This window comes from Pongo abelii, chromosome 17 (assembly GCF_028885655.2).
Source record: "Pongo abelii isolate AG06213 chromosome 17, NHGRI_mPonAbe1-v2.0_pri, whole genome shotgun sequence".
In the NCBI taxonomy this organism is placed as follows: Eukaryota; Metazoa; Chordata; class Mammalia; order Primates; family Hominidae; genus Pongo; species Pongo abelii.
In genome coordinates this window covers 79,156,451-79,171,639 of record NC_072002.2, presented here as the reverse complement: position 1 = coordinate 79,171,639, position 15,189 = coordinate 79,156,451, and the positions used below count along the sequence as shown (strand labels likewise).

General features: G+C 38.8%; 1 long non-coding RNA gene across 1 annotated transcript in view; it reads right to left on the bottom strand.

The window, feature by feature from the left end:
- The window catches only part of LOC134760359 (uncharacterized), a 335,124-nt gene that overhangs the window by 134,001 nt on the left and 185,934 nt on the right, over positions 1 to 15,189 (bottom strand). Inside the window, exon 4 of the long non-coding RNA XR_010137687.1 lies at positions 214 to 310. This is a non-coding gene — a long non-coding RNA (uncharacterized LOC134760359). The remainder of the gene's footprint in view (positions 1 to 213; positions 311 to 15,189) is intronic.

The following is a 15,189-nucleotide window of genomic DNA, read 5'->3' as shown; positions in this document are numbered from 1 at the left end:
ATTCATGAGCAATAAGAAAAGCCTGTGGTTTTAAGCTGCTGAGATATGGGGCCATTTTTTACACAGAAAAAAAAGGATGCAGATATCAACAAGCAAGTTATTAAGGGGGAATGATAAATGGTCAACAGGTTTTTTTTAAACATAAAAATATATTCCACTTTGTTAGTTACAAAAACTGTGAAAATCAATGCAATTTAAACAAGCCATACATACTCTGAGCACATGGAGACAGACGAACATCAGCTCTGCCACCTGCTAGTTTCAAGATCTTGAACATGTTACCTGCCAACACTGAGCCTCAATTTCTTATCTGTATAATGAGAAAATAAGAGCATTTACCTGAAAGGTTATTGCAAATAATACACAGAATACATGTAAAGAGCTTAAAACAATGCTTATCAAGCATTATCCAGGAAATACATATGAATCATTATTTATAAACATGTAAGATAACAAAGCTAGTTAATGCCATTGTTGACTAAGAGTATGCTGAGTTGTTTTTTTTTTAAAAATAGCCTTTTAAAAAATAATGACAATGAGAATACCACATATCTGTAATTAAAAGTTATGACCAAAGTTTTTTTAAAGGCACATACATTCTGAACATTATACAAAGTAAAAACCAAAAGCAGTAAGATAGAGAAGAGAACAGGGACCATAGGTGTGAGAACAGGGACTAAGTGTCAACTTGATTGGATTGAAGGATGCAAAGTATAGATCCTGGGTGTGTCTGTGAGGTTGTTGCCAAAGGAGATTAACATTGGAGTCAGTGGGCTGGGAAAGGCAGACCCACCCTTAATCTGGGTGGGCACCATCTAATCAGCTGCCAGCATGGCTAGAATTTAAAGCAGGCAGGAAAATTGTGAAAAGACCAGACTGGCCTAGCCTCCCAGCCTACATCTTTCTCCCGTGCTTGATGCTTCCTGCCCTCAAACATCGAAATCCAAGGTCTTCAATTTTGGGACTCAAACTGGCTCTCCTTGCTTCTCATCTTGCAGACAGCCTATTGTGGGACCTTGCGATTGTGTAAGTTAACCCTATATGTATAGGGTTTCATCACATAGGTATGATTATTAACTCAATTGCCAGTCCTCTCCTATCTGTATGTATCCTATTAGTTCTGTCCCTCTAGAGAACCTTGACTAATACAATGGGCTTTAGGTTTAAGTCCTGACTTCCTCTCTCAGTTCCACAGCTCCATTACTTGCAAACTACATGATGTTAAGCAGCATATTAGATATCACTCCAGTTTTTTCAACTTTTAAATACGGAAAATAGCACACATCTTATATAGTTGCCATAAAGAGTAAATGTGATGCTGCCTATAAAGCAACTGGTTCATTTCCTCACACATGCTGGGTGTAAAATAAGTGATTGCTTCCTCCCTGATACTCTGAGTTTAGGAGACCATTTTCCTTTTGGTCTTTTATTTCTTCTATGGTTGCATATATTGTGCTAAAGTAATGGTTCCATTTAGGCAAATAATTTCCCAATTAAGATTTTTAAAAACCACATCAGTGATTTGTCATTGTTTAGAGAAAAGCCTCGTTGTCATACCAAATGTTTTCCTTTTCCAGCCATGTATACATTATTATGTGGCCATCAATACTGTGAAACTAAGGTGGTTATTATTGACCACAGTTATACATACACATCTTCTACAAGATGCTAAAATAACAAAAGCAAAAATAGTATTGTTTTCTGAGGGACTTATTTTCCATAAAAATATGGATTGGGTTTTCTATCTGCATCCTCTCATCTGCAATTGCCTTTATTGCTGCCCAGAGTGCCCTCAGCTGTCCCCATGGTGCCATACCATTTCCTCGCTGGCCCACACAAGGGACCTTTATTTCTGAATCACTCATTGAGGAGTTAACTAAATAAAAACCAATGTGCTTGTGACACTTCGAAGTAAATGTTTATTCTGTTATATGCCAGCTGTCCAAGCAGATATTTGACTCAAATTGATTTCAATGACAATGTTAGGTTTGGATTTATGTTATTTTTACTGGAATTTACTTATGTAATTCAATATTTATTAGCATGCAAAGTAAGTAGAGTGAACAAATTGTTTCTCTTTCTTACGGAACTTTGTCTCCTTCAAAAATAAAACATATTCTCACTTATTTTTCTGTAAATATTTTAATTTAAATTTTTATTGGCAAGAATATTTTCCAAGCATTTTTTTTGTTAATGCATTAATAAACATACTTCTGACAGATGGAGCTTTTCTTGGAATTGATGTTATTTTTGCCTAAAAATAAGATCAAGTCTTCTCTATTTTCAAAACGACACTGTTATTGTTGCTGATTCGGGCTAAAATCCCTTGACTTTTATCCCCAGATTTCTTACATGAGCGGCCTCCAACCCCTCCTTTGGCCTTGGATCTGATCTTAAGGCTGCAGATGTTTTACCTTCAATCGAGTTAGCTGTTTTGTGGCCCCAGAAGAATTTGAGCATTAAGAAAACAAAAACTTTTAATTGCTTTACAAATAAAACTCTACAACAATAATATATTTCAAGTAGAGGTAAGTGTGTGGCTCTACTGTCTACTATAGAAAATTCCTGCCCTGAGTTAGTACTTCACACCATACTTTATACAAATATAACACAGAAGGGCTTCTGGAAGGCTCTCACAGCAGCAGTGAGTGCCAAATCAATGAGGATAAATGTACTCTTTTCTTACAGCATTCTATTTTTCATTATTAAGTATTCCAAGCATACAGAAAATATAGACAAAATAAGCACCCAAGTGCTTAAAATCAAGCTTTATTAAATCAACATTTTTAATACTTTTTTCCTCTTTTGTAAGGAAATAATGCATGTCAGATATACATGAAGCCCAGTAATGTGTAAATACAAAATATACAAATTTAGTATTCCCATTCTCTTGTTGCTGGAGATTTTAATAACTTCAGATTTGTTATACTAACAATTCTTTACGCATCTTTCCATGTATATAGTATGTGAGAATTTCTCTGGGTTATATTCCTAGGAAAGAAAGTATTCCCATACATTACCAGATTTCACTCCACTTCCTTACCCTTCTAGAGGTGATCTGGTTCCTAAATTTGGCTAGTATCTTTGTTTTCCTGTTTTGTGTGTATATAAACATAAACATACATATTTAAGCCTTATATAAGGTTTAAAACCTAGTATAAATTGTTTGATTTTATAAGTATTCTCTCGCAACTTGATGGATTTTTTTTTCTTTTCTTAGCGTTAGATATGCTTTTTTAAATTTTTCCACATAGCTCATATTAAACGCTATAAGATTTTGTAGCGTGAATACACAAATTTAGTATTCCCATTCTCTTGTTGCTGGAGATTTTAGTAACTTCAGATTTCTGTCATATTAAAAATTCTGTATCCATGTTTCCATGTGTATAGTATGTGAGAATTTCTCTGGGTTATAGTCCTAGAAAAGAAGGTGTTACCATAAATTATGCATGACTACAGGTTCCGACTACTAGAGAATTATTTAAAGCAGTTGTGTAAATCTCCCTGCTCCCAGCAGTGTTTGATTTCTTCTTCAATCATGTGTATGATTGTCAGGTTTCTTCTAAGTTTTTCACTTTTACACTTATGATCTAGTAGTTCATTGTATTTGTAATGATCACTTCACTGATTTGTAACGATGTTTGGCATTTTATAATTAACTGATTTGGATTTTTTTTTTTTTTTCAGATGGAGTTTCACTCTTGTTGCCTAGGCTGGAGTGCAATGGCCCGATCTCAGCTCACCACCACCACTACCCTCCCGGGTCAAGTGATTCTCTTGCCTCAGCCTCCTGAGTAGCTGGGATTACAGGCATGTGCCACCATGCCCAGCTAATTTTGTATTTTTAGTAGAGACAGGGTTTCTCCATATTGGTCAGGCTGGTCTCGAACTCCTGACCACAGGTGATGTGCCTGCCTCGGCCTCCCAAAGTGCTAGGATTACAGGCGTGAGCCACCACGCCCAGCCCTGGATTTCTTTTCAATTCCTTATTATATCCTTTACCTACTTTTCTGTAAGATTTTTAAAATTCAATTTCAGGAATTCTTGATATGTTGTGCATGCTGATTTTAGTCTAAGTCCTGACTCTTTTTTTTTTTCCTTTTACCTTTGGGGAAGCTACCACTATTGGGAGTGTCAATAGAAATAGTACATTTTGTCCTATTTCCCCTGTTCCTCTTTACTTTTTCTGCTATGTGCTTTTTAAAGAGAAGTGGGCAGATATAGGACAGAAGATGATTAGAATTAAGTCATTGATATGTATTTGCTACCTTTCCTTCCTTTTGACTCATGAAAATTAAGAATACTTCCAAGGCCCATGTACCAGCCTTCTGGCTGAAGGTAATGATTAAAAATTACTGAGATACAAGCCTGGCAGAGAAAGACAAATACTTTATGGTCTCACTTATATGTGGGGAATCTAAAAGTCCAACTTAAAGAAGTAGAAAGTGGAATGGTGATTATCAGAGGCTGGAAGAAGGGGAAGCAGGGAATAGGAAGATGTTGATCAAAGGGTACAAAGTTTAGTTAGACAAGACGAATAAGTTTCAGAGATCTGTTATACAGCATGGTGACTACAGTTAATATTAATGTATTATATATTTCAGAATTGCTAAAAAGGTAGATTTTAAATGTTTTCATGACAAAAAAAGATGAGCATGAAGTGATGGATAAGTAGCTGATATAATTATTCCACAATGTATACATATATCGAAACATCTCATTGTACCCCTTAAATATATACACTTATTATTTTTCACATAAAAATAAGGTAAGCTATCCTAGTTAAAAGAAAATGACTAAGAATCTTCCAGAAGCACAAATTCTATTTCCCCCACTACTTCACAGAATCAGGAAATAATATTGCAAGGAAGGACCTCTGAGTTCATTTAGGCTGAACATTCCATTTTATAAGTGACCCCCAAAGTTTTAGACTTGAGTTTGTTTCAATAAGACAGATTTTTTATCTGCCTCCATCCTTCACTCTTCACCACTTTTCTCTTGTTTTCTTTTGTAATACAGCTGTAATTATCTAACATTTACTAATTATTTTAATATTTGTTAAATCACATATTGAGCTACTGTCTGCCTCCCATGATGTCAGGTAAGCTTCAGGAGGACAAGGACACTGTCTCCCTTTGTGCCAAATTCCCCATCACCAAGAATATTAGGAAGTGCTCATTACATAATTATATAATGTCCTGAGTGCCTACTGTGTGACAGCTACTACGTTAGAATTTGAGAATGAATAAATTCATAATAAAAAGTTCCCACCTGTATTAATCTGTTTTCATGCTGCTGATAAAGGCATGTGTGAGACTGGGTAATTTATAAAGAAAAAGAGGATTAATGGACTTACAGTTCCATGTGGCTGGGGAGGCCTCACAATCATGGCAGAAGACAAAAGACACATCTTACATGGTGGCAGACAAGAGAGAATGAGAGCCAAGCAAAAGGAGTTTCCCCTTATAAATCCATCAGATCTTGTGAGACTTATACACTACCACAAGAACCATATGGGGGAAACCACCCCCGTCATTCAATTATCTTCCACCAGGTCTCTCCCACAACACATGGGAATTATGGGAGCTACAATTCAAGATGAGATTTGGGTGGAGACACAGCCAAATGATATCACTCCACTACTGGCCCCTCCCAAATATTCTCACATTTGAAATATGTCCTCACATTTCAAAACCTATCATGCCACCCCAACAGTCCCCTAAAGTCTTAACTCATTTCAGCATTAACTCAAAAGTCCACATTCCAAAGTCTCATTTGAGACAAGTCCCTTCTGTCTATGAACCTGTAAAACAAAAGCAAGTTAGTTACTTCCTAGATACGATGGGGTTACAGGCATTAGATACATATACCCATTCCAAATAGGAGAAATTGGCCAAAACAAAGGAGGTAAAGGCCCCATGCAAGTCCAGTGGGGCAGTTAAATCTTAAAGCTTTTCCAAGCACACAGTACAAGCTGTCGGTGGATCTACCATTCTGGGGTCTGGAGGACAGTGGCCCTCTTCTCCCAGCTGCACTAGGTAGTGCCCCAGTAAGGAGTCTATGTGAGAGTTCTAACCCAACACCCAACATTTCCCTTCCACACTGCCCCTAGCAGAGGTTCTCTATGATGCCCTCTCCCCACCCACCTGCAGCAAACCTCTGCCTAGACATCCAGGCATTTCCATACATCCTCTGAAATCTAGGCAGAAGTTCTCAAACCTCAATTCTTGACTTCTGTGTACCAGTAGGCTCAATACCATGTGGGAGCTGCCAAGGCCTGAGGCTTGTACCTTCTGAAGTCATGGCCCGAGCTGTACCTTGGCCACCTTTTACCCATGGCTAGAGCAGCTGGGACACAGGGCACCAAGTCTTTAGGCTGCACAGAGCAGGGAGGCCCCAGGCCCAGCCCACAAAACCACTTTTTCCTCCTAGGCCTCTGGGCCTGTGATGGGAGGGGCTGCCTCAAAGGTCTCTGACATGCCTTGGAGACATTTTCCCCATTGTCTTGGCAATTACCATTTGGCTCCTTGTTACTTATGCAAATTTCTGTAGGCAGCTTGAATTTTCCTCAGAAAATGGGTTTTTCTTTTCTATCACATTGTCAGGCTATGAATTTTCTGAACTTTTATGTTCTATTTCCCTTTTAAAACTGAAGGCTTTTAACAGCACCCATGTCACATCTTGAGTGCTTTGCTTCTCAGTAGTTCTTCTGCCAAATACCTTAAATTATCTCCTTCAAGTTCAAAGTTTCACAAATCTCTAAGGCAGGGGCAAAATGCCACCAGTCTCTTTGCTAAAACATAGCAAGAGTCACCTTTACTCCAGTTCCCAACAAGTTTCTCATCTCCATCTGAGACCACCTCAGCCAGGATTTCATTGTCCATATCATTATCAATATTTTGGTTAAACCCATTCAGCAAGTCTCTAGGAAGTTCCAAGCTTTCTCACATTTTTCTGTCTTTTTCTGAGACCTACAAATTGTTCCAACTTCTGCCTGTTACCCAGTTCCAAAGTTGCTTTCACATTTTTGGGTTTCTTTACAGCAGCACCTCACTACCCAGTACCAATTTACTGTATTAGTCTGTTTCCACACTGCCGATAAAGACATACCTGAGATTGTGCAATTTTTAAATAAAAAGAAGTTTAATTGCCTCAAAATTCCATGTGGCTGGGGAGGCCTCACAATCATGGTGGAAGACATGTCTTCTATGGTGGCGGACAAGAGAATGAGAGCCAAGGGAAAGTGGTTTCCCCTTATAAAACCATCAAATCTCGTGAGACTTATTCACTATTATAAGAACAGTATGGGGGAAACTGCCCCCCATGATTCAATTATCTCTCACCAGGTCCCTCCCACAACACATGGGAATTATGGGAGCTACAATTCAAGATGAGATTTGGGTGGGGGGACAGCCAAACCAGATCACCAACTTAGAAACTATTGGTAACTTGTCAAATTTCACACAGTTAACTAGTTTAGGGACAGTGATTGTGTTTTCCTACCTCCAGGTTAGGTGCACATATCCAAATTTAAGAGAACTGCCAGAATAGAGAAGCAAAGCCAAGGATTTATAAACAGCTGGGATCTGGGGCAGTAGGTGATAGGTTGTAAGTTTATTTAGAAAATAAATTTGAGACATTCTAGATAAAAATTTATGGATTGGATTAGTCAAGATAATGTAAGAGGAGATTTACATGTAGCTCATGGAGCTTAAGCTCTGAAGCCCCTCACCTACATGTTTACCTAACAAAGCCCCCCAGAGGAAAGCACAAATGATGAATTTACGTGGTCATTTGCTAATCTGCCAAAGTCATCAGTTTATACCAATGCCTCTTCCCACACTAATTTCATCTCTGTCACACATTTCCTCATGTTGAGTAAACTGGTAATAGCCACAGGAATTTTTGGAATCTACTATGAGATTATTGAGTTCTGGATTTTTTATTTTGGAATATATGCAATATTTTCATATGGTTTGCAGCCACTTTTGTTCATGGTTAGATGATTGCTAGTTGCTTCAAGATAATAGGAAAAACTTCCAAGAACACAGCTACCTGTGTAGACTCTGCTGGCATCATGACCTGATGTGCGGCACCCACAATAGAACTCGTCACATGCCCTACAATCAGAATGTCCTGGAGTCTCATCATTTCAACTTATTTAAAATTGGTCCTTGAACAAGAGAGCCTGAAATGCCTTGAAATCTTCCTGCTTATATCTGAAAAAACACGATAGATATTTTCCTAATGTAATATCAATTCTAAAAATTTATATGTCAATACCAGTGTGAAACTAAAACTTTTTCATGCTATCAAAAATAAAATGTTTTTAAAATATCAATTATTCTACAAAAAAAATCTTAAGGACCTTTCCATTTTCTCTATAGAAAATGATACCAGAACAGCACTCTCACATGAAGTCACAAATATCTCTAAGCCTAAAAAATATAGAAAAAATGCTTTGAGTGTTTAAGAGATATAAATAGAAATAATATATAATGCTGATTTTATGGTTTTATGATGTTTGTTACACTCAGGATTTTTTTCTTAATATCTTGATATATGGAAGTCTAATAGTTAGAGGCAGAGGTAAGGAAAATAATGACTATGAGTGGCTGTTTTATAAAAAATTTTCAATTACTGTCTCTAAAACACAAAGGATATTATGAAACTGTCTCCATATTCTGACTTCACCATATTGCCTGCTCTGGCATATACTGTCAATGCTCTATTTATATCTGCATGCATCCACAAGGAAAGAGAACTCCTGAACAGCACTATGGACCACTTAGACCTAAGGGATGCCTGTGACACACTCCATCCAACACACAATTTTTGTAAGTGGGCATGGGACATTCTCTAGGAAAAAGACACATACTAGGCCATAACACAAGTCTCAATAAGTGTGTTAAAATCTCACAAAGGGGGTGTGGAGCAAAATGGCTAAATAGAAGCCCATACTATTGTTTGTCCCCCCCGCGTCCCACCACAGGGACACCACATTCTAACAACTAACTCCACACCAAAAGTACCATCCCAAGAACCAAAAACCAGGTAAGCAATCACAGTACATGGTTTTAAATTCCTGTCACTTAAAGAGACATTGAGGAGGGTAGGATGCTTCCCTGTCACAATGGAAAGCAGAACCTTGCTATACTCGGCTGACGTTCACCCAATGAGGGATCATTTGGACCAATTCTAGCCAGAGGGACACTCTTGTCTAGGCCACAAGGACTGCAATTCTTAGGGAAGTCCTAGTGCGGAGTTGGGCACAGAGCCAGTGGACTGTTGAGGGGTAGAGACACGACCTACTGAGACACCAGTCAGGGTGGCTAAGGGTGTGCTTATGCAACCCCTTCCCTACTCACTGACAGCAGCTACATAGCACTGAGAAATCTGTGTGCTTGGGAGAGGGAGAGCACAGTGACTCGTGTACATTGCATTGAATTCTGATAGGATGCCCCATCACAGTGGATGCCTGGCAGGATTCATCACCTGCTGACTTAAGAGTCCCTGGGACATGAATAACCCAACAGTGATACTGAGGGACTATGCTGTGGACCTTGGACTCTGAAACATGCTAGCTTCAGGTGTTACCCAGTACATTCACAGCTGTGGTGGCTACAGTGAAAGTCCCCTTCTGTTGTAGAAAAGCAGGGGGAAAAGTGAAAGAGATTCTATCTTGTACCTTAGGTACCATCTTGGCCACAGTGGGTAGAGTACCAAGCAGGCACTGAGGGGTGGGTGTGGGGGGCATTCTTGAATCCAGACCTGAGATCTTGGTCAGCTTTTCTGGACCCACCCTGGGCCAGAGAAGAGACCACTGCCCTGTAGGGTAAGCCAGTCACAAAAAGACTAATAGAATATAATTCCACTTATAAGAAGTATCCAGAGTAGTCAAATTCATAGAGAAAGGAAGTAGAATGGTTGTTGCCATAAGCTGGGAATAGGCAAAAATGGGCAGTTGTTGTTTAATGGGTATGGAGGTTAAATTTTACAAGATGAAAAAGTACTGGAGATTGGTTACACAGTAGCATGAATGTACTTGACACTATTAACTGTACCCATAAAAATGGTCAAGATGCTGAGGTGGGCAGATCACGAGGTGAGGATATCAAGACCATCCTGGCTAACACCATAAAACCCCATCTCTACTAAAAATACAAAAAAAAATTAGCCAGGTGTGGTGGCGGGCGCCTGTAGTCCCAGCTACTCGGGAGGCTGAGGCAGGAGAATGGCATGAACCTGGGAGGTGGAGCTTGCAGTGAGCTGAGATCACGCCACTGCACTCCAGCCTGGGCAACAGAGCGAGACTCCATCTCAAAAAAAAAAAAAAGGTCAAGATGGTAAATGTTATGTGTATTTTACCACAATTCAAAACAGGTATTAAAGTTAAATAATGTGTTAATAATAAATGAGAAATGTGTTAGGTCCACAGGCAGGGAAGTCATAAGATGTTAGATTCCTTAGAGCACTTCTCAACCATTATGAATATGATCCAATTGATCACAGGGACAAACAGTTCAGCCAATCATTTATGAAGTATATAAGGAACCCAAAGGGTTGTGTCTAGCCTTGTCATAGGTAAACAAAGGAGGTATCTTGAGTCTATCTAAGTCCTATGGGAGTGTGGTTTCTTGCACTAAGTGGGTTCCTGAACAACAGGAATTGTTAAATAAATATCAGCTTCCTTTCCTTTGTGTGGAGGCATGTTCACGCTGTCCCCCAGCAATCTCCAGGAGCATGAATCCCTGGTTTCTTCTGTGTAACTTGCTCACTAATGCAGCCTAGACTGGCTTCCTTCCCATAGCTCCCCTGTCACACTCCCCCACTTCCTTCCTGGTGCTCCCTTGAATACCTCCCAAATAAATGACTTGCACATCAATCTTTGTCTGAGTCAGCTTCTGAGGGGACCTAACCTATGACATCTTTAGTACCACATTTCCTGTTTTCTCTTTTGTCAAGCTTGACTTTTCCTTTGTAACAACCACACTGCATTCAGTTTAGAGAGATAAAACCGTGGGAGTGAAGAAACCCCAAACTGGATTTGAGGCCACGAATTCAAATCTTTTAGCAAGTCAGTTTGAATGTGTACATGTCATTGTCAAATTAAAAAAAAAAAAAAAGCAAATCTAAATTTAAGTAAGGAGAGATTTTATCTTAACAGGATGACTGAGAGAGGTAAGGGACTATTGCAATAGTGGGAGGGAAACTATTGCAATGAGGAGGACGCCTCAACCATGTGATCTGCATGTGTCTCAAAGGTTAGGCAGAAAAGAGCTTTTCTTTTATAAGGAGAAGGAAGCAAAGCTAAAAAGAACCAGTGAAAGGAAATGGAATACACCAGATGAAAAGTGGATCAAGCTGACAGTAGAACAGAGAATGTTTTACCCCAGACTCAGCCTCCTCCTGATATGGTCCCTGCAGGAGGGGCTGCCCATGCGCACTTGGGGAAAACTCAGGAACCTGGGGGAAAGAGAGAAGATTTGCCAAAAATTAATTAGCAAACATTTGCTCCAGTGGATCAGAAGAACAAAACAGTTCAGCCAATCATGTATAAAGTAAATAAGGAATCTAGAGGGTTTGTGTCTAGCCTTGTCATAGGTAAACATGGAAGGCATCTTGAGTCTTATCTAAATCTCATGGGGAGTGGTGGTTTCTTGCATGAAGTAGGTTCTTGAACACAAAAGGCTAAGATTTCTTAACCTTCAGTTTTCCATGATCACAGGGCTCAAGTAAAGTTCAACATTGTCTTCGCTTTATCTGCTCTCAGCTTTAGTTTATTTGCTTGCAAAAAAAAAAAAAAAAAAAAAAAAAAAAAAAAAAAAAAAGGAGCTAACTGGCAGTTTCCAAACTTTTTTTTTTTTCTGGAAGGAAAACTCCTTTTAAAACAAAGTTTACAGGAAATTGTGTATGCAAAACAGTTATAATTGGAAACCTGTTCTGCTGGAAGCAGCTTACTGGCTGGCTAGCACTATGCTTCCTGGTCCCCAGTGTCAGGCCTTTGAACCCAAGCTAAGCCATCATATCCCCTGTGACCTGCATGTATACATCCAGATGGCCTGAAGCAACTGAAGAACCACAGAAGAAGTGAAAATAGCCAATTCCTGCATTAACTGATGACATTCCACCACTGTGATTTGTTCCTGCCCCACCCTAATTGATCAATTGACCTTGTGATATTCCTTCTCCTGGACAATGAATCTCAGGAGGTCCCCACAGAGTACCCTGTGACCCCTTCCCCTGCCTGCAAGAGAACAACCCCCTTTAACTGTAATTTTCTATTACCTACCCAAATCGTATAAAACTGCCCCACCCCTATCTCCCTTTGCTGACTCCTTTTTTGGACTCAGTCCATCTGCACCCAGGTGATTAATAAGCTTTATTGCTCACACAAAGCCTGTTTTGTGGTCTCTTCACAAGGACGCACATTAACACCCAGCACCCACATCTTTGTAAGGACCCGGAGCTCCTACAGCATATCTAGCAACTGATGAGGCAGACTTAAGTTTCCTTTCAGCTTCCCTGAACTTTAGAAAGGCTTCTTCCTGATTCTAGGCCTTGATCTCCCTTTCCTTAGAGCATTTACCTTAGAAAATTGGAATTGCAAGTTCTTTCTCTGCTCCTTTAAAATATTCTCAAAGTCTCTTGACAGTTTTGCAACCTGGAAATATCTTTCTCAAGGACCTGGGAATTATCCCTTTGAAACGTAATCACTGAAGGAGATAGCTTCCCCATCTCCCAGTCTCTGTGGTGGGATAAGGCTCTAAATTTGTTGTCAATAAGCACCAACTAGCAAGTTCAGGTAGCCTAATCTTTTTGATCAACCAACCCCCTATTGTCCTCAAGTACTTTTCCACTAGTTCCCTTCACCTCTTAAAACCCTTCTTGCCTTTTGTTTCGGCAGAGTTAAGGTCAATCTCCCTCCCCTACTGCAACAGACTTGAATAAAGTCTTCCTTGCCTGCTTAACGCTGTCCAGAGCAATTTTTCTTTGATACAACTTCTAGGCTAAATTATTTGCATGTTCCCTTGTTACTCCAACATTCTACAAAACTTAAGAAATCAGTGATGAGGTATAAGCTTTGAATTCAAACAAACTTGGAAATAAAAGCTCTAAATTAGTCTTACTCATTATTAAAAAAACAAAAACAAAAGATGACTAGAATTGAATGAAGAGGTATTAACATAACCAGATATTCTCCTCCCTTGTTTTACTTCTGAAATTCCTAGAATCTTGTCAGTTTATTGTGGTTTCTCTCACAATTTCTGCTTATGAAGTCTCTTGGTTCTGTTTGTGTCTTGCTACCCTAAATTGAAACAGGAAGGCTGAGGTAGTCACTGTTATGTTCTGTCCCATGTTTAAGGTAAAGGTTAGAAAATTCTTCTTGAAAATTGCTTTCAAAATAGGAGCATTCACTAAGCAGGTCCTCTTTTCACTTATCCTCAGAAAGTGTGTTCACTAGGATATTAACACCAAAAAAACAAAAAAAAAATCCCTCTTTTAACAGCATAGTGTGGCAAATCTGGTCTCTGAAACCAAAAGTGAATGAAAAAATGAATGAATAAAAAAAAAAAAGAAATAAACAGATCCAATCAACTAGCAGCTGCAGAAAAAGGCCCACTGAATTTCCAGAAGAAAAAAAAAGTCTTTTAAAGTCTATTTAAAATAATGCTCTTTATTATTCTTTCCTTTTTGCCCAGTGCCTCCCCAGTACCCTTTGCCACCTTTCAGCAGATTTGCATATAAATGGCGTTCTTTTTATTTCTTCTGAGTTCATCAGCCCCTTGTTGCTTATTCCCCACCTGAAGTCTAATCCTTGCTTTGCGACTTCACAATTGGTTGCTGTGGAAATGATTATGTTGTCACAAACAGAGGATTAGAATTTCAGGTGGAGAATAAGCAGCAGGAGCAGATGAACTCTTAATAATAAGGATGCCGGTATCATGCAAATGCACCTAAACAGAAGAAAGAATTGTCATGGGAGGGGAAGGGGAGAAAAACGAGAAAAGTCAAAACATGATTGCTACACAGGTCTGAAGTGGAAAATTACTAGAATTTAAAACTGAAAAATCATTCTGCCATGAAAGTACGACTCGGAGGTTAAAACAAAAACACTCTGTGCATTAGTAGGATGAGAGGAAGGTTTTTTGGATTCAAGGACTTTAAATATAAATGGAAGAGGTAGCAAAAAAAAAAAAGAAATCAAGACTAATACACAGGAATGTTAGCAATCTTGATCCCCAAAATAATTTGCAATAGCAAAGAAAATGGCATAAGCTTCAAAATTGTCACTGTCACTTAAAAATATTATCTGGAAAGGTCACTGCCAAGGCCAAGGAGCAACTCATCACAAAATAATTGCAGTGCATTTATACAGCTTTAGAGTTGCACTTCTACTAGTGAAAACATAGAAAGTGAGAGTTTATTAACCAGATCAACCAACCAGAGAAACTTGAGGGGAAAGCATTGGGGAGCTTGATTGGCTGGTGAATGGGATAAGGTCAACCAAAGAAGTCCGCTTGAGAATTGTCAACCTATACTTGCCCTCAATCTCTACAGGAGGTCACAGCAAAGTTCTTGAAGAGACTGAAGGCAGCATATAGCATTTGGAGTTTGCTTTTCTTTTCTCTATTATTTTCCTAAACAGTGATGCCTTCTCTTATTTTCTGCTAAGTTTATAAAGAGGATAAATACCTGCATTGTACCTTGATGTGGGAGTCCTTCTGAGGGAATGGTGCTATTTGCACTTTATTCCTCAGTGGGTACAGTCATCCCTCCTGTGCACATTTCCCCATAACTGTTTGCCTGGAATATTCATCTCTTTCTATAAAGCCCGTGTAAAATGACTCTTGTTTTCTCCCATTTAAATAAAACTATAACACTGTCATCCATTCAAAGATAAATTGTCAATACTTACTAGAATGTTCAAAAGCATCACTGAAGCTCTATCTAAAGCTATAAAATGATATTTGAAGCCATCTGAAGATATTGGCAATCAGAGATCCAAGGAATAGAAAATTACTGTAATTACTAGCCCTTGTGCTTGAAAACATCAATTTTTTTTTCTTGTCTAAAATTGTGTGATCTCTTTACTTTTGAGACTTGTAGGTTGCATTAAAGAGAAGCTTCTTTGTTCATAATCAGATAATAGTATTTTTTTAAAGGGTGGGAGAAGGGATGAGAAAG